Here is a 10977-nt window from a genome sequence, read left to right as displayed (position 1 = left end):
TCTTGCTTGGGCCTCTCTCCTGGAGGCGCTCAGTCAGACCGAGTGCTGACATAAGGCAAGACGCTTCTCGGGGCGCGTCTTGCTGGGGCCTCTCTCCTGGAGGCCCTCTGTCAGACCCAGTGTTAACATGTGGCAAGACGCTCCTCGGGGCGCGTCTTGCTTGGTTCTTCTCTCTTGGAGGCCCTCAGTCAGACCCATTGTTGACATGTGGCAAGACGCTCCTCGGGGCGCGTCTTGCTTGGGCCTCTCTCCTGGAGGCGCTCAGTCAGACCGAGTGCTGACATAAGGCAAGACGCTCCTCGGGGTGCGTCTTGCTGGGACCTCTCTCCTGGAGGAGCTCAGTAAGACCCAGTGCTGACATGTGGCAAGACGCTCCTCGGGGCGCGTCTTGCTCGGGCCTCTCTCCTGGAGGCGCTCAGTCAGACCCAGTGTTGACATGTGGCAAGACGCTCCTCGGGGCGAGTCTTGCTTGGGCCTCTCTCCTGGAGGCGCTCAGTCAGACCGAGTGCTGACATAAGGCAAGACGCTCCTCGGGGCGCATATTGCTTGGGCCTCTCTCCTGGAGGCCCTCTGTCAGACCCAGTGTTGACATGTGGCAAGACGCTCCTCGGGGCGCGTCTTGCTTGGGCTTCTCTCCTGGAGGCGCTCAGAAAGACCGAGTGCTGACAAGTGGCATGACGCTCCTCGGGGCGTGTCTTGCTTGGGCTTCTCTCCTGGAGGCCCTCAGTCAGACCCATTGTTGACATGTGGCAAGACGCTCCTCGGGGCGCATCTTGCTTGGGCCTCTCTCCTGGAGGCGCTCAGTCAGACCGAGTGCTGACATGGCGCAAGACGCTCCTCGGGGCGTGTCTTGCTGGGGCTTCTCTCCTGGAGGCGCTCAGTCAGACCCAGAGATGACATGTGGCAAGATGCTCCTCGGGGCGCGCCTTGCTTGGGCCTCTCTCCTGGAGGCCCTCTGTCAGACCCATAGTTGCCATGTGGCAAGACGCTCCTCCGGGCGCGTCTTGCTTGGGCCTCTCTCCTGGAGGCGCTCAGTCAGACCCAGTGTTGACATGTGGCAAGACGCTTCTCGGGGCGCGTCTTGCTTGGGCTTCTCTCCTGGAGGCGCTCAGTCAGACCCAGTGTTGACATGTGGCAAGACGCTCCTCGGGGCGCGTCTTGCTTGGGCTTCTCTCCTGGAGGCGCTCAGTCAGACCCAGTGTTGACATGTGGCAAGACGCTCCTCGGGGCGCGTCTTGCTTGGGCCTCTCTCCTGGAGGCGCTCAGTCAGACCGAGTGCTGACATAAGGCAAGACGCTCCTCGGGGCGCGTCTTGCTTGGGCCTCTCTCCTGGAGGCGCTCAGTCAGACCCAGAGATGACATGTGGCAAGATGCTCCTCGGGGCGCGCCTTGCTTGGGCCTCTCTCCTGGAGGCCCTCTGTCAGACCCATTGTTGCCATGTGGCAAGACTCTCCTCGGGGCGCGTCTTGCTTGGGCCTCTCTCCTGGAGGCGCTCAGTCAGACCGAGTGCTGACATAAGGCAAGACGCTCCTCGGGGCGCATCTTGCTGGGGCCTCTCTCCTGGAGGCCCTCTGTCAGACCCAGTGTTGACATGTGGCAAGACGCTCCTCCGGGCGCGTCTTGCTTGGGCCTCTCTCCTGGAGGCGCTCAGTCAGACCCAGGATTGACATGTGGCAAGACGCTCCTCAGGGCGCGTCTTGCTTGGGCTTCTCTCCTGGAGGCGCTCAGTCAGACCCAGTGTTGACATGTGGCAAGACGCTCCTCGGGGCGCGTCTTGCTTGGGCCTCTCTCCTGGAGGCGCTCAGTCAGACCGAGTGCTGACATAAGGCAAGACGCTCCTCGGGGCGCGTCTTGCTTGGGCCTCTCTCCTGGAGGCGCTCAGTCAGACCCAGAGATGACATGTGGCAAGATGCTCCTCGGGGCGCGCCTTGCTTGGGCCTCTCTCCTGGAGGCCCTCTGTCAGACCCATTGTTGCCATGTGGCAAGACTCTCCTCGGGGCGCGTCTTGCTTGGGCCTCTCTCCTGGAGGCGCTCAGTCAGACCGAGTGCTGACATAAGGCAAGACGCTCCTCGGGGCGCATCTTGCTGGGGCCTCTCTCCTGGAGGCCCTCTGTCAGACCCAGTGTTGACATGTGGCAAGACGCTCCTCAGGGCGCGTCTTGCTTGGGCTTCTCTCCTGGAGGCCCTCAGTCAGACCCATTGTTGACATGTGGCAAGACGCTCCTCGGGGCGCGTCTTGCTTGGGCCTCTCTCCTGGAGGCGCTCAGTCAGACCGAGTGCTGACATAAGGCAAGACGCTCCTCAGGGCGTGTCTTGCTGGGACCTCTCTTCTGGAGGTGCTCAGTCAGACCCAGTGCTGACATGTGGCAAGACCTCCTCGGGGTGCGTCTTGGTTGTCCTCTCTCGTGGAGGCGGTCAGTCAGACCCAGTGGTGACATGTGGCAAGATGCTCCTCGCGGCGCGTATTGCTTGGGCCTCTCTCCTGGAGGCCCTCAGTCAGACCCATTGTTGACATGTGGCAAGACGCTCCTCGGGGCGCGTCTTGCTTGGGCCTCTCTCCTGGAGGCAATCAGTCAGACCGAGTGCTGACATAAGGCAAGACGCTCCTCGGGGCGCGTCTTGCTGGGACCTCTCTCCTGGAGGCGCTCAGTCAGACCCAGTGTTGGCATGTGGCAAGACTCTCCTCGGGGCGCGTCTTGGTTGGGCCTCTCTCGTGGAGGCGCTCAGTCAGACCTAGTGGTGACATGTTGCAAGATGCTCCTCGAGGCGCGTATTGCTTGGGCCTCTCTCCTGGAGGCCCTCTGTCATACCCAGTGTTGACATGTGGCAAGACGCTCCTCGGGGCGCGTCTTGCTTGGGCTTCTCTCATGGAGGCCCTCAGTCAGACCCAGTGTTGACATGTGTCAAGACGCTCCTCGGGGCGCGTCTTGCTTGGGCCTCTCTCCTGGAAGCGCTCAGTGAGACACTGAGGTGACATGTGGAAAGATGCTCCTCGGGGCGCGCCTTGCTTGGGCCTCTCTCCTGGAGGCCCTCTGTCATACCCAGTGTTGACATGTGGCAAGACGCTCCTCGGGGCGCGTCTTGCTTGGGCTTCTCTCATGGAGGCGCTCAGTCAGACCCAGTGTTGACATGTGACAAGACACTCCTCGGGTCGCGTCTTGCTTGGGCCTCTCTCCTGGAGGCGCTCAGTCAGACCGAGTGCTGACATAAGGCAAGACGCTCCTCGGGGCGCGTCTTGCTGGGACCTCTCTCCTGGAGGCGCTCAGTCAGACCCAGTGTTGACATGTGGCAAGATGCTCCTCGGGGCGCGTCTTGCTTGGGCCTCTCTCCTGGAGGCGCTCAGTCAGACCCAGAGGTGACATTTGGCAAGACGCTCCTCGGGGCGCGTATTGCTTGGGCCTCTCTCCTGGAGGCCCTGTGTCAGACCCAGTGATGACATGTGGCAAGATGCTCCTCGGGACGCGTCTTGCTTGGGCCTCTCTCCTGGAGGCGCTCAGTCAGACCGAGTGCTGACATGTGACAAGACGCTCCTCGGGGCGCGTCTTGCTTGGGCCTCTCTCGTGGAGGCGCTCAGTCAGACCGAGTGCTGACATGTGGCAAGACGCTCCTCGGGGCGCGTCTTCCTGGGGCCTCTCTCCTGGAGACCCTCTGTCAGACCCATTGTTGCCATGTGGCAAGACGCTCCTCGTGGCGCGTCTTGCTTGGGCCTCTCTCCTGGAGGCACTGAGTCAGACCCAGTGTTGGCATGTGGCAAGACTCTCCTCGGGGCGCGTCTTGTTTGGGCCTCTCTCCTGGAGGCGCTCAGTCAGACCCAGTGGTGACATGTGGCAAGACGCTCCTCGGGGCGCATATTGCTTGGGCCTCTCTCCTAGAGGCCCTCTGTCAGACCCAGTGTTGACATGTGGCAAGACGCTCCTCGGGGCGCGTCCTGCTTGGGCTTCTCTCATGGAGGCCCTAAGTCAGACCCAGTGTTGACATGTGTCAAGATGCACCTCGGGGCGCGTCTTGCTTGGGCTTCTCTCCTGGAGGCAATCAGTCAGACCCATTGTTGACATGTGGCAAGACGCTCCTCGGGGCGCATCTTGCTTGGGCCTCTCTCCTGTAGGCGCTAAGTCAGACCGAGTGCTGACATGTGGCAAGACGCTCCTGGGGGCACGTCTTGCTGGGGCTTCTCTCCAGGAGGCGCTCAGTCAGACCCAGTGTTGACATGTGACAAGACGCTCCTCGGGGCTCGTCTTGCTTGGGCCTCTCTCCTGGAGGCGCTAAGTCAGACCCAGAGGTGACATGTGGCAAGACGCTCCTCGGGGCGCATCTTGCTTGGGCCTCTCTCCTGGAGGCCCTCTGTCAGACCCATTGTTGCCATGTGGCAAGACACTCCTCGGGGCGCGTCTTGCTTGGGCCTCTCTCCTGGAGGCTATCAGTCAGACCGAGTGCTGACATAAGGCAAGCCGCTCCTTGGGGCGCGTCTTGCTGGGGCCTCTCTCCTGGAGGCGCTCAATCAGACCCAGTGGTGACACGTGGCAAGACGCTCCTCGGGGCGCGTCTTGCTTTGGCCTCTCTCCTGTAGGCGCTAAGTGAGACCGAGAGCTGACATGTGGCAAGACGCTCCTCGGGGCACGTCTTGCTCGAGCCTCTCTCCTGGAGGCGCTCAGTCTGACCCAGTGATTACATGTGGCAAGACGCTCCTCGGGGCGCGTCTTGCTTGGTCCTCTCTCCTGGAGGCGCTCAGTCAGACCCAGTGGTGACACGTGGCAAGACGCTCCTCGGGGCGCGTCTTGCTTGGGCCTCTCTCCTGGAGGCGCTCAGTCAGACCCAGTGATGACACGTGGCAAGACGCTCCTCGGGGCGCGTCTTGCTTGGGCCTCTCTCCTGGAGGCGCTCAGTCAGACCCAGTGTTGACAGGTGGCAAGACGCTCCTCGGGGTGCGTCTTGCTTGGGCCTCTCTCCTGGAGGCGCTCAGTCAGACCCAGTGTTGGCATGTGGCAAGACTCTCCTCGGGGCGCGTCTTGGTTGGGCCTCTCTCCTGGAGAGCCTCAGTCAGACCCAGTGGTGACATGTGGCAAGACGCTCCTCGGGGCGCGTATTGCTTGGGCCTCTCTCCTGGAGGCCCTCTGTCAGACCCAGTGTTGACATGTGGCAACACGCTCCTCGGGGAGTGTCTTGCTTGGGCTTCTCTCATGGAGGCCCTCAGTCAGACCCAGTGTTGACATGTGTCAAGACGCACCTCGGGGCGCGTCTTGCTTGGGCTTCTCTCCTGGAGGCCCTTAGTCAGACCCATTGTTGACATGTGGCAAGACGCTCCTCGGGGCGCGTCTTGCTTTGGCCTCTCTCCTGTAGGCGCTAAGTGAGACCGAGTGCTGACATGTGGCAAGACGCTCCTCGGGGCACGTCTTGCTCGAGCCTCTCTCCTGGAGGCGCTCAGTCTAACCCAGTGATTACATGTGGCAAGACGCTCCTCGGGGCGCGTCTTGCTTGGTCCTCTCTCCTGGAGGCGCTCAGTCAGACCCAGTGGTGACACGTGGCAAGACGCTCCTCGGGGCGCGTCTTGCTTGGGCCTCTCTCCTGGAGGCGCTCAGTCAGACCCAGTGTTGACATGTGGCAAGACGCTCCTCGGGGCGCGTCTTGCTTGGGCCTCTCTCCTGGAGGCGCTCAGTCAGACCCAGTGTTGGCATGTGGCAAGACTCTCCTCGGGGCGCGTCTTGGTTGGGCCTCTCTCCTGGAGAGCCTCAGTCAAACCCAGTGGTGACATGTGGCAAGACGCTCCTCGGGGCGCGTATTGCTTGGGCCTCTCTCCTGGAGGCCCTCTGTCAGACCCAGTGTTGACATGTGGCAACACGCTCCTCGGGGAGCGTCTTGCTTGGGCTTCTCTCATGGAGGCCCTCAGTCAGACCCAGTGTTGACATGTGTCAAGACGCACCTCGGGGCGCGTCTTGCTTGGGCTTCTCTCCTGGAGGCCCTTAGTCAGACCCATTGTTGACATGTGGCAAGACGCTCCTCGGGGCGCATCTTGCTTGGGCCTCTCTCCTGGAGGCGCTCAGTCACACCCAGTGGTGACACGTGGCAAGACGCTCCTCGGGGCGCGTCTTGCTTGGGCCTCTCTCCTGGAGGCGCTCGGTCAGACCGAGTGCTGACAAGTGGCAAGACGCACCTCGGGGCGCGTCTTGCTTGGGCTTCTCTCCTGGAGGCCCTCAGTCAGACCCATTGCTGACATGTGGCAAGACGCTCCTCGGGGCGCATCTTGCTGGGGCTTCTCTCCTGGAGGCGCACAGTCAGACCCAGTGTTGGCATGTGGCAAGACTCTCCTCGGGGCGCGTCTTGGTTGGGCCTCTCTCCTGGAGGCGCTCAGTCAGACCCAGTGGTGACATGTGGCAAGACGCTCCTCGGGGCGCGTATTGCTTGGGCTTCTCTCATGGAGGCCCTCAGTCAGACCCAGTGTTGTCATGTGTCAAGACGCTCCTCGGGGCGCATCTTGCTTGGGCCTCTCTCCTGGAGGCGCTCAGTCAGACCCATTGTTGACATGTGGCAAGATGCTCCTCGGGGCGCATCTTGCTTGGGCCTCTCTCCTGGAGGCGCTCAGTCAGACCGAGTGCTGACATAAGGCAAGACGCTCCTTGGGGCGCGTCTTGCTTGGGCTTCTCTCCTGGAGGCCCTCAGTCAGACCCATTGTTGACATGTGGCAAGACGCTCCTCGGGGCGCGCCTTGCTTGGGCCTCTCTCCTGGAGGCGCTCAGCAGACCGAGTGCTGACATAAGGCAAGACGCTCCTCGGGGCGCGTCTTGCTGGGACCTCTCTACTGGAGGCGCTCAGTCAGACCCAGTGCTGACATGTGGCAAGACTCTCCTCGGGGCGCGTCTTGCTCGGGCCTCTCTCCTGGAGGCGCTCAGTCAGACCCCGTGTTGACATGTGGGAAGACGCTCCTCGGGGCGCGTCTTCCTTGGGCCTCTCGCCTGGAAGCGCTCAATTAGACCCAGTGTTGACATGTGGCAAGATGCTCCTCGGGGCGCGTCTTGCTTGGGCCTCTCTCCTGGAGGCGCTAAGTCAGACCGAGTGCTGACATGTGGCAAGACGCTCCTCGGGGCGCGACTTGCTGGGACCTCTCTCCTGGAGGCGCTCAGTCAGACCCAGTGCTGACATGTGGCAAGACGCTCCTCGGGGCACGTCTTGCTCGAGCCTCTCTCCTGGAGGCGCTCAGTCTGACCCAGTGATTACATGTGGCAAGACGCTCCTCCGGGCGCGTCTTGCTTGGGCCTCTCTCCTGGAGGCGCTCAGTCAGACCCAGTGTTGACATGTGGCAAGACGCTCCTCGGGGCGCGTCTTGCTTGGGCTTCTCTCCTGGAGGCCCTCAGTCAGACCCATTGTTGACATGTGGCAAGACGCTCCTCGGGGCGCGTCTTGCTTGGGCCTCTTTCCTGGAGGCGCTCAGTCAGACCGAGTGCTGACATAAGGCAAGACGCTCCTCGGGGCGCGTTTTGCTGGGACCTCTCTCCTGGAGGCGCTCAGTCAGACCCAGTGCTGACATGTGGCAAGACGCTCCTCGGGGAGCGTCTTGCTTGGGCCTCTCTCCTGGATGTGCTCAGTCAGACCCAGTGTTGGCATGTGGCAAGACTCTCCTCGGGGCGCGTCTTGGTTGGGCCTCTCTCGTGGAGGCGCTCAGTCAGACCCAGTGATGACATGTGGCAAGACGCTCCTCGGGGCGCGTCTTCCTTGGGCCTCTCGCCTGGAAGCGCTCAATCAGACCCAGTGTTGACATGTGGCAAGATGCTCCTCGGGGCGCGTCTTGCTTGGGCCTCTCTCCTGGAGGCGCTCAGTCAGACCCAGTGGTGACATGTGGCAAGACGCTCCTCGGGGCGCGTATTGCTTGGGCCTCTCTCCTGGAGGCCCTCTGTCAGACCCAGTGTTGACATGTGGCAAGATGCTCCTCCGGACGCGTCTTGCTTGGGCCTCTCTCCTGGAGGCGCTCAGTCAGACCGAGTGCTGACATAAGGCAAGACGCTCCTCGGGGCGCGTCTTGCTGGGGCTTCTCTCCTGGAGGCGTTCAGTCAGACCCAGTGTTGACATGTGACAAGACGCTCCTCGGGGCGCGTTTTGCTTGGGCCTCTCTCGTGGAGGCACTCAGTCAGACCCAGAGGTGACATGTGGCAAGACGCTCCTCGGGGCGCATCTTGCTTGGGCCTCTCTCCTGGAGGCGCTCAGTCAGACCGAGTGCTGACATGTGGCAAGACGCTCCTCGGGGCGCGTCTTCCTGGGGCCTCTCTCCTGGAGGCCCTCTGTCAGACCCATTGTTGCCATGTGGCAAGACGCTCCTCGTGGCGCGTCTTGCTTGGGCCTCTCTCGTGGAGGCACTCAGTCAGACCCAGTGTTGGCATGTGGCAAGACTCTCCTCGGGGCGCGTCTTGGTTGGGCCTCTCTCCTGGAGGCGCTCAGTCAGACTCAGTGGTGACATGTGGCAAGACGCTCCTCGGGGCGCCTATTGCTTGGGCCTCTCTCCTAGAGGCCCTCTGTCAGACCCAGTGTTGACATGTGGCAAGACGCTCCTCGGGGCGCGTCCTGCTTGGGCTTCTCTCATGGAGGCCCTAAGTCAGACCCAGTGTTGTTATGTGTCAAGACGCACCTCGGGGCGTGTCTTGCTTGGGCTTCTCTCCTGGAGGCAATCAGTCAGACCCATTGTTGACATGTGGCAAGACGCTCCTCGGGGCGCATCTTGCTTGGGCCTCTCTCCTGTAGGCGCTAAGTCAGACCGAGTGCTGACATGTGGCAAGACGCTCCTCGGGGCGCGTCTTGCTGGGGCTTCTCTCCTGGAGGCGCTCAGTCAGACCCAGTGTTGACATGTGACAAGACGCTCCTCGGGGCTCGTCTTGCTTGGGCCTCTCTCCTGGAGGCGCTAAGTCAGACCCAGAGGTGACATGTGGCAAGACGCTCCTCGGGGCGCATCTTGCTTGGGCCTCTCTCCTGGAGGCCCTCTGTCAGACCCATTGTTGCCATGTGGCAAGACACTCCTCGGGGCGCGTCTTGCTTGGGCCTCTCTCCTGGAGGCGCTCAGTCAGACCGAGTGCTGACATAAGGCAAGCCGCTCCTTTGGGCGCGTCTTGCTGGGGCCTCTCTCCTGGAGGCGCTCAATCAGACCCAGTGGTGACACGTGGCAAGACGCTCCTCGGGGCGCGTCTTGCTTGGGCCTCTCTCATGGAGGCCCTCTGTCAGACCCAGTGTTGTCATGTGTCAAGACGCTACTCGGGGCGCGTCTTGCTTTGGCCTCTCTCCTGTAGGCGCTAAGTCAGACCGAGTGCTGACATGTGGCAAGACGCTCCTCGGGGCGCGACTTGCTGGGACCTCTCTCCTGGAGGTGCTCAGTCAGACCCAGTGCTGACATGTGGCAAGACGCTCCTCGGGGCACGTCTTGCTCGAGCCTCTCTCCTGGAGGCGCTCAGTCTGACCCAGTGATTACATGTGGCAAGACGCTCCTCCGGGCGCGTCTTGCTTGGGCCTCTCTCCTGGAGGCGCTCAGTCAGACCCAGTGTTGACATGTGGCAAGACGCTCCTCGGGGCGCGTCTTGCTTGGGCTTCTCTCCTGGAGGCCCTCAGTCAGACCCATTGTTGACATGTGGCAAGACGCTCCTCGGGGCGCGTCTTGCTTGGGCCTCTTTCCTGGAGGCGCTCAGTCAGACCGAGTGCTGACATAAGGCAAGACGCTCCTCGGGGCGCGTTTTGTTGGGACCTCTCTCCTGGAGGCGCTCAGTAAGACCCAGTGTTGGCATGTGGCAAGACTCTCCTCGGGGCGCGTCTTGGTTGGGCCTCTCTCGTGGAGGCGCTCAGTCAGACCCAGTGATGACATGTGGCAAGACGCTCCTCGGGGCGCGTATTGCTTGGGCCTCTCTCCTGGAGGCGCTAAGTCAGACCCAGAGGTGACATGTGGCAAGACGCTCCCCCGGGCGCATCTTGCTTGGGCCTCTCTCCTGGGGGCCCTCTGTCAGACCCATTGTTGCCATGTGGCAAGACACTCCTCGGGGCGCGTCTTGCTTGGGCCTCTCTCCTGGAGGCGCTCAGTCAGACCGAGTGCTGACGTAAGGCAAGCCGCTCCTTGGGGCGCGTCTTGCTGGGGCCTCTCTCCTGGAGGCGCTCAATCAGACCCAGTGGTGACACGTGGCAAGACGCTCCTCGGGGCGCGTCTTGCTTGGGCCTCTCTCATGGAGGCCCTCTGTCAGACCCAGTGTTGTCATGTGTCAAGACGCTACTCGGGGCGCGTCTTGCTTTGGCCTCTCTCCTGTAGGCGCTAAGTCAGACCGAGTGCTGACATGTGGCAAGACGCTCCTCGGGGCACGTCTTGCTCGAGCCTCTCTCCTGGAGGCGCTCAGTCTGACCCAGTGATTACATGTGGCAAGACGCTCCTCCGGGCGCGTCTTGCTTGGGCCTCTCTCCTGGAGGCGCTCAGTCAGACCCAGTGTTGACATGTGGCAAGACGCTCCTCGGGGCGCGTCTTGCTTGGGCTTCTCTCCTGGAGGCCCTCAGTCAGACCCATTGTTGACATGTGGCAAGACGCTCCTCGGGGCGCGTCTTGCTTGGGCCTCTTTCCTGGAGGCGCTCAGTCAGACCGAGTGCTGACATAAGGCAAGACGCTCCTCGGGGCGCGTTTTGCTGGGACCTCTCTCCTGGAGGCGCTCAGTCAGACCCAGTGTTGGCATGTGGCAAGACTCTCCTCGGGGCGCGTCTTGGTTGGGCCTCTCTCGTGGAGGCGCTCAGTCAGACCCAGAGGTGACATGTGGCAAGACGCTCCTCGGGGCGCATCTTGCTTGGCCTCTCTCCTGGAGGCCCTCTGTCAGACCCATTGTTGCCATGTGGCAAGACACTCCTCGGGGCGCGTTTTGCTTGGGCCTCTCTCCTGGAGGCGCTCAGTCAGACCGAGTGCTGACATAAGGCAAGCCGCTCCTTGGGGCGCGTCTTGCTGGGGCCTCTCTCCTGGAGGCGCTCAATCAGACCCAGTGG

This window comes from Nothobranchius furzeri, chromosome 8 (assembly GCF_043380555.1).
Source record: "Nothobranchius furzeri strain GRZ-AD chromosome 8, NfurGRZ-RIMD1, whole genome shotgun sequence".
NCBI classification, from domain to species: domain Eukaryota; kingdom Metazoa; phylum Chordata; class Actinopteri; order Cyprinodontiformes; family Nothobranchiidae; genus Nothobranchius; species Nothobranchius furzeri.
Note: the sequence above shows the minus strand (reverse complement) of the source record.